Raw genomic sequence first — 18,534 nt, 5'->3', positions numbered from 1 at the left:
GAATTTTTTTTCTTATCAAAATTAAGTAAGGAAAGTTGGTATCTTATTGCTTAGCCATTTTAAACTCAGATATAAACTTTTGGGGCTGCTAATACTGAATTTCTATGAGAAAGTTCCAGAAAAATCAACCCTGATTTCCTTGCTAAAAAACAAAAATTAAAGTCTTGGATTTAATTTTTAAAAATTAGTTCCATCTTTTTTTTAATCTCCTCCCATTAGATGGCCTTTTGGAAACTTAACTTCTTAAGTTATCTTAAGAAGCATATCTCTTAACTTCTCTTGAGGTACTATGACTAATTAGGCAGTAATTAACTAATTGATTTAAGCCAACTGACTCACCAGTTACATTTTTAAGATGACGTTTATATATTCTATATATTTCTGAGAGTAATAAGGATGATAATGACTTATTGAGTACATATATGTCAGAACATATATTAAGAGCACTGTTCTAAGTTGTTTACAGACTATAATTTGTCTGCCACCGCTTAATGAGATAAAATTTATATAATTTTTCAATTTGAATACACGATACTCTAGGCACTTAAAGAGTTTCTTTATTTACAGAGACCAATTGGTCTTCTTACAGTTGAAACCTTATTTTTCCAATGACATTTTCTTTTATTAATTAGCACTTAATTTTAAAAAGTGCTTATCTTTGTACAAGGTTCCTACAGAGATCCAAATGAATAAGAGAATCCCTTAAAATGTAATAGATACAAATTTTAAAATCTCTTTATATCTGTGACTAAATAGGAAGACTAAGTATCACACAGTCGGTGGGATTTAAAAATGGTGAAGTGTGGATGGGGAATACGTGAACGTTCCAGTAAAGTAATCAAGACCCACCTAAATGGGTGGAGACACATCTCCACCTAATCCAGTTTAACAACCACTCTTGATTGAGTCACATCTCCATGGAGATGATCTAATTACAGTTTCAAACATACCGTACTGAATAGGGATTAGAAAAACTGGTTACCTTTACAAAATGGGATTAGGATGAAAACATGGCTTTTCTAGGGTATGTACATCCTTTCAAACCAGCAACAGGGGAGAATCAATGCCTAGAATTGAAAACTGGGTAGCAGGGGAATTGTAGTGCCAGACAGAAATAGGAAAGCTGGGGAAAAAAGCACACTTTTTATTTTAAACTTGTTTCCAAAAGGCCAACTAACTAACTGAATGTGATTTTAAAAAGATGGAATAGTGTTTTTAATGCTCAGTGAAGAGGTTAGAATTACAGTTGTAGTGTTGAAAGTTATATAGAACGGAATGAAAAAGAAATGGAAATGGTTGAGATTCTTAGAGGAGAGGCCTGTATTTAGAGCTTAGGAAATGGAACTGGTAAAAGAAACAAACAAGCAAGCAGCTAGAAAATTAAAACACTTTCCCAGCAAGAATTTAGATGGTTCAATTGCATTAAATGTTAAACCAAATTTTGGATTCAATAACTAAGATATGGAAATCTTGAGGTTGTTGGTGTTCTCTAAGAACAAAGTTTCAGCTTATCTTTTAGACAATGGTGAGGAAAAGAAGATGGTAAGGATGGGCCAACATGGCTCAGCAAACAAAGTTCTTGCCTGCCATGCCAGAGACCTGGGTTCAATTCCCAGTGTCTGTCCACACCAAAAAAAAAAAAGAAGAAGATGGTAAATCCTAAGGATAGTTTAGGAAAAATAGCAAAGGAGCATACCACACTGACATGACAAATTGAACCAGTCTACTCACCATTAGCAACAATTAGAAAGCTATATATTATAAATGTGCCAAGATAGGGGAAAATAAAGACCTTGAAGTAATATAGGGCATTCTGCAGATACAGCCATCCAGAAAGAAGTAAAATTAAGTAATCATTTCCCTTGTGGATCGACAACCACACCCTTAGATTATATTTTCTAGTCTACCTCAGTTTCATATGGTCACCTCTGAAAAAATGGTTGTTGCAGCTTGTGTATGACAGCAAATTACTGAAAACAACCTAGGTACTCCTTCTACAGGTAAAACATAAAATATGCATGTGGATAGGGAAGGCTTGGATTGCTTTGAGCAGACTGTGGTAGAAATGTGGACTCTAAAGATACTTCTGATAAAGCCTTAGAAGGAAATGATGCATGTGCTATTGCAAACTGGAAGGAAGACAATCCTTGCTTTAAAGTGTCAGAGCATTTGGCGAAATTGACTACTGGTGATGGATGAAAGGCAGAATTTAAAAGCTATGAGCTGGGATACTAGGCTAAAGAAAACTGCAAATTAAATTTGGAAAGTGGGGCCTGACTGCCCCTTATAGCTCATAGTGAAATACAACAGGAAAGGGATAAGCTGAGAACTGAATGGTTGGGTATAAAGAAACCAGAAAACGATGGTCTAGAAAATTCTGTGCTTCCAGAGGCTACAGCCCCACATGAATATTTAAGCAAACATAAAATCAGTCAGCCATTTCAAACCAAGCCAGGATTAGAAATGGAGTTATATAGAAAGGATTTCTGGAAAGTCCTATTGTCTGATGCTCTGACACCCGCATGCTATGTGGAAAACCAAACATTTTTCTATGAGCTCTATACTGGTCTGGACTTAAAGGGACAGAAAGGAGAAACATGATCTCAAAGGAAGAACCATGGAAGCCAAGGTCTGGAGTCAGGAAATCTCAGGCTAGGAGAGTGGACCCACCCACACATGTGCAGAGGGTGAGTTTGACCTGAAAGCAGAGGGCGAGCCTTCTGCTTTGTTGTTCAGGAAGAGCTTTGCTGTCTCAGGCCTTGGAGAGGGTGGAGGACATTGCTTGGGGATTGGTGGGAGTCTTGTCACCAACCTAGTGTTCTGGAGGGGTTGAACGTGTGCCCTGGAGATGGCAGAAAGCCCGGATGCTGCCCTGATGCTTGGAGAGGGTGGAGCCAAAAGAAAGATGATACGCCCAATGTACCCCAATGTTGCAACCCTCACCCCAGCATTTGGAGAGAACAGGACCACTGCATATAGGCGCTTGGGAAGGGTAGGATTATTGCTTTCTAAATCCCCAAGGATAAATGACTCTCAGATTTTGAAATCCAATGGAGTTTGCCCTGCTGGTTTGGAACTGTTTGGGGCTGGTGACCCTTGCTTTCCTTTTGATTTTTCCCTATGGCAATAGGAACATATATCCTATGACTGTTCCTCCTTTGCATGTTGGAACCAGATAACTTGTTCTGAGTTTTATAGGTCCAGAGCCAGAAGATAGCTTTGCCTTACACCAGACCATGCCTGTGATTGACTTTGATGAGGCTTTTGTATATTATTTGTATTCTTACTAAAATGGTATAAGACTTTTGTGATATTGTGATGGAATGAATGTATTTTATATATGGAAAGAACATGTGTATTTGGGGTCCAGAGGTGAAATGTATTGGTTTTAAACTATTATGTGTTTAAACTATTATCTCCCGTAAAAGCTATATTTTAAACCTGATCTGATATTCTGGGGCCAGACCTATTGTTAAGGGTGAAACATTTGATCAGATTACTTCCATGGAGATTAAACCACTCCACTGTGGGTGTGGTCTTTCAATTGGATTACTTCCATGGAGATGTGGCACGCCCAATTGTGGTTGTGACTATTTGATTAGATAAAGATGTGACACTGCCCATTGAAGGTGGGTCTTGTTTAGCTACCAGGAGTTCTTTAAAGGAGGAGACATTTTGGAGAAAACACTGTTGCTTCAGAGCTCACAGAGACAGACATTTGGACATGCTTGGAGTGCTGACAGAGAGAACAGACACTTAGATATGGACATTTGGAGATACAGAGCCCAGCAAACGTTGCTGTGTGCCTTCCCATGAGATGCGAAGCAAGCCAGAACCCAGAGCTGTGTCACAGAAGAGCTAATGAAACCAGGATCAAGGCCCAGAAGACACCAACCATGTGTCTTCCCATGTGACAGACATCAGCCTTTCTTGAGTCAAGGTATCTTTATCTGGATGCTTTTAGTTTGGACATTTTTTATGGCCTTAGAACTATAAACTTGTAACATAGTAATTCCTTTATAAGAGTCATACCACTTCTGGTATATTGCACTCCAGCTGCATTTAGCAGACTAAAGCAATGCATAGAAAGGAATTCCATGCAGGATAATAATAGAATTATTTATACATTTATCCAAGTTGTTTAGATAGATAGAAGATGATGGATAAAAGATAGATGAATATAGATTATGGATAGATACAGATACTTACGGATGTCAAAAGCATAATCTTGAGTGAGAAAAGGAAAAAAGAAAATGTTTAACTGTCCTAAACTATTTACATGAGTGTTAAATGTGCAAATATATAAAAATATACAAAATAGCTCATTTTATCAAAGATTTATGTATATTAAAATAAGGAGATAAGAAAAGTGGATTGGAAGAATATACTCTAAATACATTGGAAGACATACAACAAAATAAGAACAAGAGATCTGTAGGAATGTATGATAATTCTATGCATTGAACTTCAATTCTGGACACCTGAGCTCCTTAAAAATAAACGAGAGTGCAAGTGGTTTTGTAGGAAAAGGTGACACGTTTAGTAGTAGTCAAGCTTAATGAAGATAGTCTCTCAGAAGAAGAGACATGAGATTGTTCCTAATTCAGAGGGAAGAAACAAGGAGAGTTTGATGTTTGCAAAGAAGAAATGATATTTAGTTTAGAATAGTATTCTGAGCAGTTCAGAAGAAAACAGGATTTTGTGTATAGTTGAAGTAAATATCCTTGCTATGAGAATGGTCTCTTCCTCAGACAGAAGCAAAGAAAGAGAGAAAGGGTGAAGATACAGATATATATTAAGGCAGAGAGAGGGTAAGAAGGGCAGCTCTCTTTCTCTGACTTCTTTTTTTTTTTGAGTGTGTCTATCTTTCAATTTGTCCAAGAAATGTCATCTCGCTTTATTAATATTGTTCTTGAATTCTTAAATATATTGAGAATTCACATTTTCTTATAAATTGTGGGAAAACTGTATTTTCAATTAAGAAAGAACCTTACCAAGCCTTTATGATAACAATTAAATACATTGTGCTTGTCGTAAGTGCTAAATACTTGATAAAGGTTTTACTTGCATTTCTCTAGTCACATACCCCACTCCGCCCCCCCCCCCTTTTTTTAACAGATGATGGCATGAAGCGCCAAAAAGGCTAAATGGTGGAAAATCACACAGTAGCTAATGGCAGAATTAGGAATAAGAATCCAGATGTCTCAACTCCCAGGTCATGGACTATTTTTCATCTAATTAATCCCTACCCTGGATCAGAACCTTCTAATGCTGGGTGATAAGTACCCTGAACACCGGTTCGTGCATTGAGTGAGAGAATTAGCCAGGAGGCATGCAGCCTTATTTTTTAAATCTTTAACTCACAGACCTTGTCACACGGAAGTTTTTACCTTAGGCTCTTTTTTTTTTTTTAACTTTCAGTACTGCAGAGAGGGATAATCAAGCCAATATTCTTCTTACTGAGTCTTTACAAGTTTTTATGCTGTGCACAGCCTGCCAGAAGCTAGTAGGGGGTGTACCGTTTAATATAATGAGAAAACCAGTGCAAGCAGTTGGGTGAACTGAGAACAAGGCAAACAAGTAGCACTGAGCACACAAGCACAGCAGGGAACTGCTCCCCTATGTTTATATTTCTTGGGAGTTGCTGCCGAGGTTCTTCCTACTTGAGAGAAGATTTGCTACACTGGCTTTTTGCTAGGCTTGAGGTATCCAGCACCAGTTTTTAAAAATAGCCTCAAGTCCAGGAGTTCAATAAAGAAGGGAACTTCCACCCCTGGGCAATGATTTGTGCTGAATGAGTAACAATTCATTATGAAGTCTTGCTTCTCTATGGTTGCTATTGCTATATGGGTATCTGAGGGAAGGAAACTATAAATATTATAGAAAATAATTTGATAGTAATGAGTTGAGAGGCACAGACCATCATTCATTTCAATTCCATCTATGAATGGTCATGTGGAAAAGATAAAGTCCATGGAAATCCTGTGCACATTCTTTTTTTTTTTCTTTTTCTTTGTTGGAATTTAAATATTCCTGAAAAGTGTAATTCATTCACTTAATATTTCATCATTTCAAAAAAAGTCTCGGATGAATACAGTAACAGTGAGAAGGCTAAAAAATCTGCATTTTTTAATTCTACGCTCCAGGAGCAAGGATTCTAAAGAGTTGGGTCACAGCCTTCCCAACTCAAGCATGTACATAAACAGATGTGCACACACACACACACACAACTATGTGTGAGTGTTTAACTTTTCATTTTAAAAATCCTCTTTAAAATCCTCAAAACTTATTAAAAAATCTATAGATCTCAAAAGCCATAATCCACCAAAATAACGAAAAGGATTAAGAGAAGTGAAGTCATTATATGACAAAAATAAGCTCTTAAAATCACATGCCATTTTAACAAAATTTCATGGCTTATTGCAATAGCTTCTGTCTTTTATTATGTCATGTCAAGTAAGGGCATGCAATTTGACCCATCACTTGAAAAGAAATACTTATATATCAAAGCTGGCAGAGGTGGAATTTAGAAATGATGATATTTCCAACCTTATTGAGCCCAATTGAGCATAACATGTGTTCTGAGCTTTGAAGAACAATAGAGCTGCAGTTCAAAAGTAAATTTAAACAAGAGTTTTCTGCAAAATGGTTATTATGCATAAATATTGGAGTGTTTATTACCAAAGTAACTTTTTCCGAAATTAAAGTCATAACTCTTCTAAAAATACAAAATGAACATGTCAAACATTCTATTCAACTCATTAACCAATACGGCAACCAGTAAGATGATATAGCTAGTTCAAAAATTTCTCTGAGGAATTTGCTATTAAACAGGCATTTTGAAAAATAGAAATGTTAAGAATATGATCTCTACATTAGATACAAAAATATGTTAATGTCCCAGAGGGCATTAAAACCATTACCTTTGATCTTATTTTTTCTATTGAATACAAATCTACAAATTGGCATAAAATTTCAGAGTGTCTGAGCTCTAATTAAAAAATAAATAGGGAAAAACAAACAGATAAATTCTCCTAAACTAATCTTTGGGTGTACTTGTTAAACAATCCTTCAATGTGAAGTGTCATGCCGTACTTTTTATTTCCAAGTTGGATAGTTTCCTTGACACGCTCTTGATATTTATTACCCTATTTTGGTAATAAATAATCTCCACAGATTTTTTTTGTAACATCAAAGGAGGCTGGTTCCATTACATTTGGCCTTATTTTTTTAGCTAGGTACAGGATAAGATATGAATTAATTATATAAGACTCCTTAAGCTTATAGTAATGAACAAAAACTAAAGACAGAAAATTAATATTTGCATGGATATTTCAGTTTGGAAATTAACATTGAACCTTTTCAAAAGTTGAGTTTAGTAACTGATTTATAACATAAAATTAATAAAATTTCCCCTTTTAACCACATTCAGTTATATAATTTTGTTAATTACATTCACAATGCTGTGCTAAAAATAACATTCTCCATTACCAAAATTATTCCATTGTCCCCAACAGTAAATTTGTGACAATTAAGATTTCACTCCCCATTCCTTACCCTCTCCCCAGCAGTCCCTGGTAACTTGTAAATTTATGACCCTAGGAATTTGCTTATTCTAATTGTTTCAGATTAGTGAGCTCATGCAATATTTTTCCTTATATGTCTGGCTTTTTTCATTCAATATGAGGTCTTCAAGGTTCATTCATGTTGTATATGGATCAGGACTTTGTTGCTTTTCATGTCTGCAAAATATTCCATTGCATATATTTATCACATTTTTTATGCATTCATCTGTTGATGGGCACTTGGGTTGCTTCCATCTTTTGACAATTGTGAAAAATGCCACTGTAAGCATTGGTGTATAATTATCTGTTTGAATCCCTGCTTTCAATTATTTTGAGAATATATCTAGAAGCAGAATTGTTCAGTCATATGGTAGATACATTCTTAACTTTCTGAGCAAACACCAAATTATTCCACAGTGGCTGCACCAATTTACAGTCCTACAAACAAGAAATGAATGTTTCTGTTTCTCCACATGCTCTCTAACCCTTGTTATTTTTCATTTTGTTCATAGTAGTCATTCTAGTGGTGTGAAGTGGTATCATGGTGTTTTTCATTTGCATTTCCCTAGTGACTAATGATGTTGAGCATCTTTTCATGTGCTTTTTCACCATCTTTATATATCTTCTTTAGGAAAATGTCTATTCAAGTATTGTGCTCATTTTTTAAATTGGGTTATTTGCATTTTTGTTGCATAATTGTAGGATTTCTTTAGAATTCTAGATATTAAACCCTTACCAGAGAATTGGTTTCCAAATATTTTCTCCCATTTTGTAGTTTGTCTATTAATTTGCAAATGGAGTTCTTTGATGCAGAAAAGTTTTTAATTTTGGTGAGGTCCCTTTATCTATTTTTTCTTTCATTGCTTTTGCTTTTGGTATACAATCTAAGAAACCATTGCATAACACCAGATCTGGAAGATGCCTTCCTACATTTTCTTACAGGAGTTCCATAACTTTGGTTCTTATATTTAAGTTTTGATCCACTGTGAGTTAATTTTTGTATATGGTGTGAGACGGTGCATATGGATATTCAGTTCTCCTAGCACCATTTGTCAAAGAGACTATTCTTTCTCAACTGAGTGGATTTGGCAGCCATGTCAAAAAGTAATAGGCCACAGATGTAAGGGTCTATTTCTGAAATTTTGATCTGATTCCATTGGTTGATATAGCTCTCCTTGTATCAGTACCATGCTGTCTTGACCATTGAAGATTTGTAATATGCTTTAAAGTTGGAAAGTTGAGTCTTCCAACTTCATTCTTGTTTTACAGGATGTTTTGACTATTGGTGGCCACTAACCCTTCTAAACAAAGATTATAATTGTTTTTCCCATTTCTGCAAAATATACTGCTGGAATTTTGTTTGGGATTGTGGCAAATCTCTATATCATTTTGAGTGGAATTGATATCTTAAAAATATTTAATCTTCCAACCCATGAACACAGAATGACCTATTTCTTTATATCTTCCTTGATTTGTTTTAGCTATGTTTTGTAGTTTTCTGTGTATAAGTCTTTTACATTCTTGGTTAAATTTGTTCTTAGATTGTTGATTCTTGCTATTATACATGGATTTTTAAAATGATTTATTCTTTAGATTGCTCATTACTAGTTTATGGAAACACTACTGATTTTGAGGTACTGATTGTGTACCCTGACAATTTGCTGACGCTATTTATTATCTCTAGAAGACGTGTAGATTTTTTGAGACTTTCTATACATAGGATCATGTCATCTTCAAACAGTGAAAGTTTTACTTTTTCCTTTCCAATTTGAATGTCTTTTATTTCTTTTTCTTGCCTAATTACTCTGGCTAGAACTTCCAGCACAATGTTGAAAACAGTGGTGACAGTGGATATCCTTGTCTTATTCCTGATCTTAGGGGGAAAGCTTTCAGTCTTTCCCCAATGTGGATGATGTTAGCTATAGGTTTTTCATACATTCCCTTTATCATGTTGAGGAAGTTACCTTCTATTCCTGTCCTTTGAAGTGTTTTCATCAAGAAAAGATGTGGAATTTTGTCAAATGCTTTTGCTACATCAATCAAGATGATCATGTGGTTTTTCTGCTTTGGTTTGTTGATATCATGTATTACAATGATTTTCTTGTAATTGATTTTCTTATGTTGAGCCATCCTTGCATACCTGGAATAAATTCCACTTGGTCATGGTGTGTAATTCTTTCAATATGCTGCTGGATTCAATTTGCAAGTATTTTGTTGAGGATTTTTGCATCCATATTCATTAGAGAGATTGGTCTATAATTTTCTTTTCTTGTAGTATCTTTGTCTGGCTTTGGTATAAGGGTGATGTTGGCTTCATAGAAGTTAGGTAGCTTTCCTTTCTCTTCAGTTTTTTTGATGAGTTCAATCAGGATTGGTACTAATTCTTTCTTGAATGCTTGGCAGAATCACATGTGAAGCCATCTGTTCATGGATTTCTCTGTTTTGCAAGCATCTTGATGAGTGATTCACGATCCTCTTACTTGTGATTAGTTTGTTGAGGTCATCTATTTCTTGTCAGGTCATTGCTGGTTTTTCATGCTGTTCTAAGAAGTTGTCCACTTCATCTATGTTGTCAAGTATATTAGTATACAGTTGTTTATATTGTACTCTCATTACTTCCTTTATTTCTGTGGGGCCAGTGGTTATGTCTCCTCTTCCATTTCTGATTTTATTTATTTGCAATCTCTCTCTTTTTCTTTTTTGTCAATCCAGTTAAGGGCCTATCAATTTTTACTGATTTTTCCAAAGAATCAACTTCTGGTTTTGTTGATTTTCTTGATTATTTCTCAATTTCATTTATTTCTGATCTAATCTTCATTATTTCTTTCCTTTTGTTTGCTTTGGGGTTAGTTTGCTGTTCTTTCTGTAGTTTCCAAGTGAACAATAAATTCCTTGATTTTTGCTCTTTCTTCTTTTTTAATATAGACATTTGGGGTGGTAAATTTTCCTCTTAAAACTCTTTGTTGCCTCCCATAAATTTTGATATGTTGTGTTCCCATTTTCATTTGCTTCGATATATTTACTGATTTCTCCTGTAATTTACTTCTTGACCCACTGGTTGTTTAAAAGTGTGTTGTTTAGCTTCCACCTATTTGTGAATTTTCTGGCTCTCTGACTATTATTGATTTCCAACTTATTCCTTTATCATCTGAGAGAAGGCTTTCTATTATTTCAATCTTTTTTAATTTATTGAGGTTTGTTTTGTGACCTAACATATGGTCAATCCTTGATAATGGTCCAGGAGCACTTGAGAAAAATGTGTACCATGCTGTTGTCGGGTATAATGTTCTATAAATGTCTGTTGAGTCTGGTTCATTTAGTGTATTATTCTAATTCTCTGTTTCTTTATTAATCCTCAGGTAGATGTTCTATCCAATGATGAGAGTAGGGAATTGAAGTCTCCAAATATTATGGTAGAGGTGTCTATTTCTCCCTTCAGTGTTGTCAGTGTTTACCTCATGTATTTTGGAGCACTATGGCTCAGTGCATAAATATTTATAATTGTTATGTCCTTCTTGTTGAATTGTTCCATTTTTTAATATGCAGTGCTCCTACTTGTCTCTTTTAATTGTTCTACATTTGAAGTCTCATTTGTCAGATATTAGTATAGCTACTCCTGCTCTTTCTGATTATTGTTTGCATAAAATATCTTTTCCCAATCTTTCACTTTCAACCTGTTTTTGTCCTTGGGTCTAAAATGAGTCTCCTGAAGATAGCGTATAGATGGGTCCTGCTTTTTAATCCATTCTGCCAGTCTATGTCTTTTCATTGGGAAGTTTAATCCATTGACATTTAGTGTTATTATTGTAAAGGCAATACTTTCTTCTACCACTTTGCCTTTTGGATTTTATTTGTCATATCTAGTTTTTATTTAATCTTTTTACCTTTACTGATGCTCTTCATTTCTACCCTCTTCTCCAGACCCCTCTCCTGCCTTTTCCTATCTGCTTGTAATGCTCCCTTTAGTATTTCTTGCAGAGTTGGTGTCTTGGTCACAAATTCTCTCAGTGATTGTTTGTCTGAAAATATTTGAATTTCTCTCTCATTTTCAAAGGACAATTTTGCTCTATGTAGAATTCTTGGTTTGCAGTTCTTCTCTTTTAGAATCTTAAATATATCATACCACTGCCTTCTTGTCTCCATGTTTTTTGCTGAGAAATTCACACATAGTCTTATTATGCTTTCCTTGTATGCGATGGATTTCTTTTCTCTTGCTGCTTTCAAAATTCTTTCTTTCTCTTTGACGTTTGACAGTGTGTTTAGTAAGTGTCTTGGAGTCCGTCTATTTGGATCTATTCTGTTTGGGGTATGATGCACTTCTTGGAACTGCAATTTTATGTCTTTCATAAGAGATGGAAAATTTTCAGTGACTATTTCCTCCTTTAGTTTTTCTCCTCCTTTTCCATTCTCTTCTCCTTCTGGGACACCCACAACATATATATTCATGCACTTCATGTTGTCATTCAGTTCCCTGAGATCTTGCTCATATTTTTTCATTCTTTTCCCTCTATTTTCTTTTGTGTGTTGGATTTCAGTTATCCAATTCTCTAATTACTAATCCTTTCTTCTGCCTCTTATGTTGTTATAGTTTCCATTTTTTCGTCTTTTCTATTGTGCCTTTCTTTCCCATAAAATCTGTGATTGGTTTTTTCAAGATTTTGGTTTCTTTTTGTTTGCCCAATACCTTCTTTACATCTTCCCTCAGCTTGTTGATTTGATTTTTGATGAGGTTTCCCATGTCTGTTTGAACATGTTTGAACAGCCTTTAAAAAATTAACTTTTTTTTCACCTGACTAGTTACTTTTGTTTCTCAGAGGAACTTAATTCTGCCTTTGCCTGTGCCTGGGAAACCTTCCTGTTCTACCTAATATGCTGTTAAGTAGTGGAAACAAAGCACGTGGGGAGGGATCCTTTTCAGGAGCAGGACCCCTGCTGCTTGGCTTTGTCAATCAAGAGTTTATTTTGATATGTGACTCTGTGTATCTCAAGGCTCCATGTGCCCCCCTTTTATATTTTTTAGGGACTAGTCCTGTTCCAGTATTTTGTGCTGTCTGACTCAAAAAGTTTCTGTTTTTGTTTTTCCTTTTTCCATCAGCCTTGCCCCCTCTCTTCTGGGACAAAAATTCTAGTATCTTTAGTGCTTATTCTAGTATTATTTTTGTTGGGGTCCTATTTTCAGTAGTCAATTTTTTTAAATTTAATTCTGCAAGTGGAGACTATTTGAGCTAAACCTCTGTTGCTAGTGAAGTCTCTTTCCTTTCCCCTCCAGAAACCAGACTGCCATGTCCATGGGGGAAGGGGTGCCAGCCTCCATGGCTTGGGGGACTTACAGTTCTGTGTGGGATGGCAGCCTATCCAGCTTGCCCAGACTGATGTATGGTGTGTGTCTGGTCACTGATGTATCCCGAGGAGTTGCTCTGTACTGTTCCTGGCTATTTACTAGTTGTTCTGGGGGATGAACTAAATTCCACACCTCACTAAACTGCCATCTTGCCCCATCCCTCCAAGACTTCTTGAAGAGGTGTCTATTTCTCCCTTTGGCTTTGCTGATGTTTGCATCATGTATTTCTGGGCACCATGGTTAGTTACATAAATATTTATGATTGCCAATCTTCTTCCTGATAGATTGACCCTTTTATTAATAGGTAGTGTCTTTCTTTGTCACTTGTAACAGAGTTTAACTTAAAGTCTATTTTTTTTCTGATATTGAAATAGCTATCCCAGCTCTCTTTTGATTAGTATTTACATGGAATATCTTTTCCTACCTTTTCACTTTCAATCTATTTGTGTCTTTGGATCTAGACACTCACAAGTGTCAGTAGGGTGACTATCTTGCAAACAACACATAGTTGGATCATGTTTATTCTGTTGGGACTTTGTTATGCTTCTTGGGAATATTTATATGAACACCTTTTGTAAAAGTTGGGAAATTTTTGGCTATTATTTCCTCAAATATTCTTTCTGCTCCTTTTCTCTTTTCTTCACCTTCTGGGACTCATATGGTGTGCATGTTGGCACATTCCATGCCATATTCACACAAGTACAATAAACTCTGGTCAAGTTTTTCTTTCTTTCCTCTATCTGTTCTTCTGAGCATATGATTTCAATTGGTCTGGCTTCTAGTTCACTGATTCTTTCTTCTGCCTGTTCAAAACTGCTGTTGTATGCTACTACTGCATTTTTAGTGTCCATTATTGTGCTTTACATCCTCATAAGTTATGTAATATATTTTTTCAAATTAATTCTACTTTTTGTTCACACATTGATTAATATTTTTTATCCTTGTACTCCTATTTGCTTTTCATTTATCTCTATCCATATTCTACTTCAATTCCTTGAATTGACTTAGGAGATTTGTTTAAAGATTTATTATTAGTTGGTCTAAAGGTTGTGTTTCCTACGAAGTTTTTGTTTGTTTCTTTGAATAAACTGTATCTTCCCATTTCTTAGTATGATTTTTGACTTTTTGCTAAAGTCTGTGTATCTGATTATTTTGGTGTGCTAACCAAAGTCAGTTTCTTCCTCTTGCCTATGATTTTATTATAGTTTGGCAGTATATCGAGGCTCTTTTCAACACTTGGTTAGCTTATTCTGTACCTTTAGAACAGCCTGTATTTAACTGTTGAGATTTTCTCTGATCTTCTGTAACTGTCTCTTGCCCTGGACATGTACTGCAACTTTTAAATCTTCCCTTTTATATGCAATTGTTTCACCGCTAGGAGATTTCCTTTTGTCTGTTCTTTCTCCTGGAGTCTGGACTGTTCTTTTTGCTTTGGGGCATATTTTCTTCCAAGCAGTTATATTTGTCTAAATGCTCTCCCGAACTTGGTGCATCCTTTTCATTCCTGTGGTCCACCTTGCCTTACAGCAGTTTAGTTTTCACTTCTTTTTTCCATGAGGCATTTTTGCCTCATAGAAAAGAATATCCTAATTTCCATGTTAGAATATTCTGTCTCAGGGATCCTAAAGAAGTCAATGTTCAAAAACACTTTTTTTATTTGGTTTGGGTGATCCAACAGTTGTAGACAAGGTTAGGTGTGTGCGTCACTTGTCAACAGTTCTGCTGCAGGTCTCTCATGTCCTGAGGGCCCTTTTGTATGCATATGCTCACTGTTCCTAGATCTAGGTGCCCTTATGTCCCAATGCCTGGTTCTGTTTGGAGTTCTAATTTGCTATTGTGAATGACCCTGTGTATGTGACCACCAGAGGAGATAAACAGATGAAAGTGTTGTGCTGTGTGACTCTTAAACCATGTGGAACTGAGTGAGAGGAAAGTGTCCATTTGGGCATGTCCAAGTTGCAAATGTCATACTTTCTGGGTTTTTTTAAAATGATTTTTCTTCTTCAAGTCATCATTTTGCAGTCTTTCTCCAGTCTATCATCCTTCAGAGTTCCAAGCAAATGGAATTTAGCCCATTATTAGTTGTTTCCTAAAGAAAACTTTGCTGGGGATGTTTTACACTTAATATTGAAAATTTTAAAAGCTTTTATTTGCTTTTCTTTCCCATTCCTAAATTCCAAGTCTAATTCCTGTACTACCTTTAGAGTTTGATGGATTTTGTTTTTCTTAAGTTCTCCTAATTTGTTAAGGTCCCTGATTGTTAAAAAGTGAATTGACACCATTAATATTTAGCAGGTACCAGACCAATTCTCCCAATGCATTGACTCCATATATAGATAGATAGATAGATAGATAGATAGATAGATAGATAGATAGATAGATAGATATAGATATACTGTCCTTATCCTTCAATGGTGAGCTTTTCAGACAATATTAAATGATAACCATTCCCAAATTTGCCTCTCTAGCTATGGATTTGATTGTCATATACGAGAACATATTCTTACTGAACTTCTGAAAATACCTGCATTGCATCAGAATTAAAGGGATTTCATAAGTCTTTGTTTCTGAATTTTAAAATGTTTCATTTCAGTTTGTAAAAGGGAGAAGGGCTTTCTAATATATGCATGAGAAAAGAAGATTACAGCAAAACTTCAATAATATTCTGACAAATAATCACAATTGAGTTTCCCTCATCGGCGAAACTGCGTTAATTCTTGTTCCACTGTATCATCCTGGCCTAATTGCTCAGACCTTCAAACCAGGTTCTTTACCGCAGATGCTGACACATACCCCAGGTTGTGTAACTCAGAGGACTCTCTAATATATGCAGTTAAGACCTGCCTAGTGGTGGTCCACAAGTATTTGCTCTGGTTGTAAAGAGAGAACTCAAACAATGAATTAGATAAGGTGTAAACTAGCAGACTTAACCAAGAACTAAAAGCAGTTTCCCATATAATAATAACAACAACAATAATAATAGGAAGAAAATAAACTGGAAAATAGATATTTGGCAAATGTAAAATTCGAGTGTTGCTTAGAGTTCCTAGAGTCATGAAAAAATGTGCCTGGGCTTAAAAAGCCCGTGAAATTTATTTCTCTGCCTCTTGCAAATAAACTCTAAAACTGCCCAAGTGCAATTTTCAAAATATAAAAATATGACTTGCATACAAATATGGAATAAACATGGGTCAAATATCTTATTCAACTTAATAATATGTGAGAGTGCTGCAACATGTCAAAAATGACATAAAATATTTTGAGGAATTGACTATTTCTGAGCACTTTGAAAGAAGAAATGCTACAAAGATCTCTTGTTGAAATAAAAACAGGTTGATGTCTTTCTGGCAACTAAAGCATAAACCTTATCTTTTCTACTGGGCAGAAATCTGCATAGCAACATGTAACAGTGTCTGTTTTTAAATCAATGATACATAACAAAATCAAACATAAATTCTCCTAAAAAAAATCTTTGCGTGAGCTTGTTAACTATGTCTCAGTACGATACTTTTGATTTTCAAGTCTGAGATAATTTTTCTTTATGGTAAACGAAATAAAGTTTACATATTGATAGATAATACTTGGAGAGATACATCATAGTTTAAAATAAAAACAATATAAACTTGAAACAGTTAAATTAAATGTATTTTCATAAGATCTTTCTTTAAAAATTTTTATTGCTATATATTATGTATTCACATTTGATGTAGTCATCTGAAGTGTATAATCAATGGTTCTCAACATTATCATATACTTGTACATTTATCATCACAATTGACTTTTTTTCTGAAAAATAACATATATAAAAGGCAATAAAATTTAAAGAACATTGCAACAATTAGTTGTAGAACAGATTTCAGAATTTGGTATGGGTTATGTTCCACAATTTAAGGTTTTTACTCCTAACTGCTCTAAGATATTGGAGACTAACAGAAATATCAATATACTGATTCAGCAATCATATTTGCTTCTTAAACCCTACCTTCTCTGTATAACTCCACATAGAAATAGCTTTTTAAAAATCCTGTCTGTAATAAGGCACTCAATTAGATTCAGAGGAACAATAATAGGAAAATCACCTGTTTAGAAGTAACTCAAACTTTACCATAAGTGTATTTACTTATAGTAAGATGAGCTGCTTGCCAACTGTAGCTTGTAACAGGAAATTTATGCCATTCTTATTTCTATTGCATATGGAGTCTAAAGAGCTGTATTCTTTATTCTTAACTAAAAATATAATTTAATTTTCTGTTAAATGAAAGAAGTTGAATGATGGAATTTTATTGTGTTTCTGTGTGTATATGAACTATGTACCTTGTATCATTGAAAGATCAGAGTTTGTTTAAAGACTCAAATTCATATCAACTATACACACTTTTTTTTTTTGACACTTTCTATGTAATTTCATTTAGAATTTTGGCTTTGTTTCCTGACTCAATAAACACTATAAAAACCATGTAAAGATGTCTACCATTTTCTCTCCCCTGGCTTCCCACTCCTACTTGGACACAATTCCCTGGGCCATGTTACTCAGGGATTTTTCCCTCCAGATTTGGTCCAGGAACGGAGACTGAGTGACATGCACCACCGTGAGTCATTTTATGAAGATTTTGGCTGGGATGGGCAGAGATCCCCTGAGGTCTGGAGGTATCTAGGTTAGGGAAGTGGATTAGAATTTTGGAGAGAAAAGAGACGACAGTTAGAGCAAAAGCTTACTCCAAAGAAAAGAGTGTCCCAGATATTCACAATTCTTACTTTCGCCTCAAAAAGTGACATTTATTCAAAGAAAAAAAAGATGACAAGGTGTCCAACCTTTGGCTCCTTTCCCTATCTGCTCCTGCTCCTCTCAGCACCCCAGGAACGAGCCCTGGCTGAGGTGAGGTAACAGGACAGTTCCTCAGATGAGCTCGACCACATTGAGGGGGCTGCCCCTGAGCAGCGTGTTGTAGAGCATTGCAATGTCTTGAAGAGTCCTTTCTGCCACCGTGTGAATAGCCACATCCTTACAGCCAAAATGCCCACCACAACCAGTTCTGTGGATTTTGATTTTCCTGTTGGTGGGAAGGTCATAGCTGAAGATTAAGGAAACCTGGTGCATGCCAATACATCTGGCCTATGTCAAGAAAGGTGACAACTTCAGCATATGAGTGAAGAGAAAAGAGGGCACAATCTATCCAAAAGGGACTTACATGTAAGCAGCTGAAGAAAAGCAAAAGGAAAAGCATTCCTTCTCTCCCAAAGGTGTTCGGCTTGTCAGATTTTATTCCAAGTTGCCACTTTCCTGAGAGGGGCATTCAGTAGCCCCTTGGAGAGGGAAAATCACCTTTATTTTGATGGAACAAATATGTTCTCATCTTATAGACCACTGATGTAATTTATAGGAGTAATAGTATAATTTATATAGTATCAATCTATTTAAAATATTTTTGTCATTATGTACTTACTATATAATTGAATCTCATACTATAATGTTAATTCCATACTATAATGTTAGGTGTATCATAGACTAAAATTTTAGCTAAATCTATGATATTTAAAAAAGTACTTAGACCAAGTTTTGAGTTGTTTTCAAACATAATTTTTAACATAAATTTTAATTCTTTCCCCAAAGCAGGGACTGGAACTAAA

General features: G+C 35.3%; 1 non-coding gene across 1 annotated transcript; it reads right to left on the bottom strand.

Moving 5' to 3' along the window:
- Positions 1-18,093: 18,093 nt before the first annotated feature.
- LOC143666430 (small nucleolar RNA SNORA67) lies at positions 18,094-18,236 on the bottom strand. The gene has a single exon (XR_013167628.1). It is a non-coding gene; the product is annotated as a small nucleolar RNA SNORA67 (small nucleolar RNA).
- Between the last annotated feature and the right edge of the window lie 298 nt (positions 18,237-18,534).

The sequence above is a fragment of the Tamandua tetradactyla genome, chromosome 22 (genome assembly GCF_023851605.1).
Source record: "Tamandua tetradactyla isolate mTamTet1 chromosome 22, mTamTet1.pri, whole genome shotgun sequence".
Taxonomy (NCBI): Eukaryota; Metazoa; Chordata; class Mammalia; order Pilosa; family Myrmecophagidae; genus Tamandua; species Tamandua tetradactyla.
This window is presented reverse-complemented; position numbering and strand designations above follow the sequence as displayed.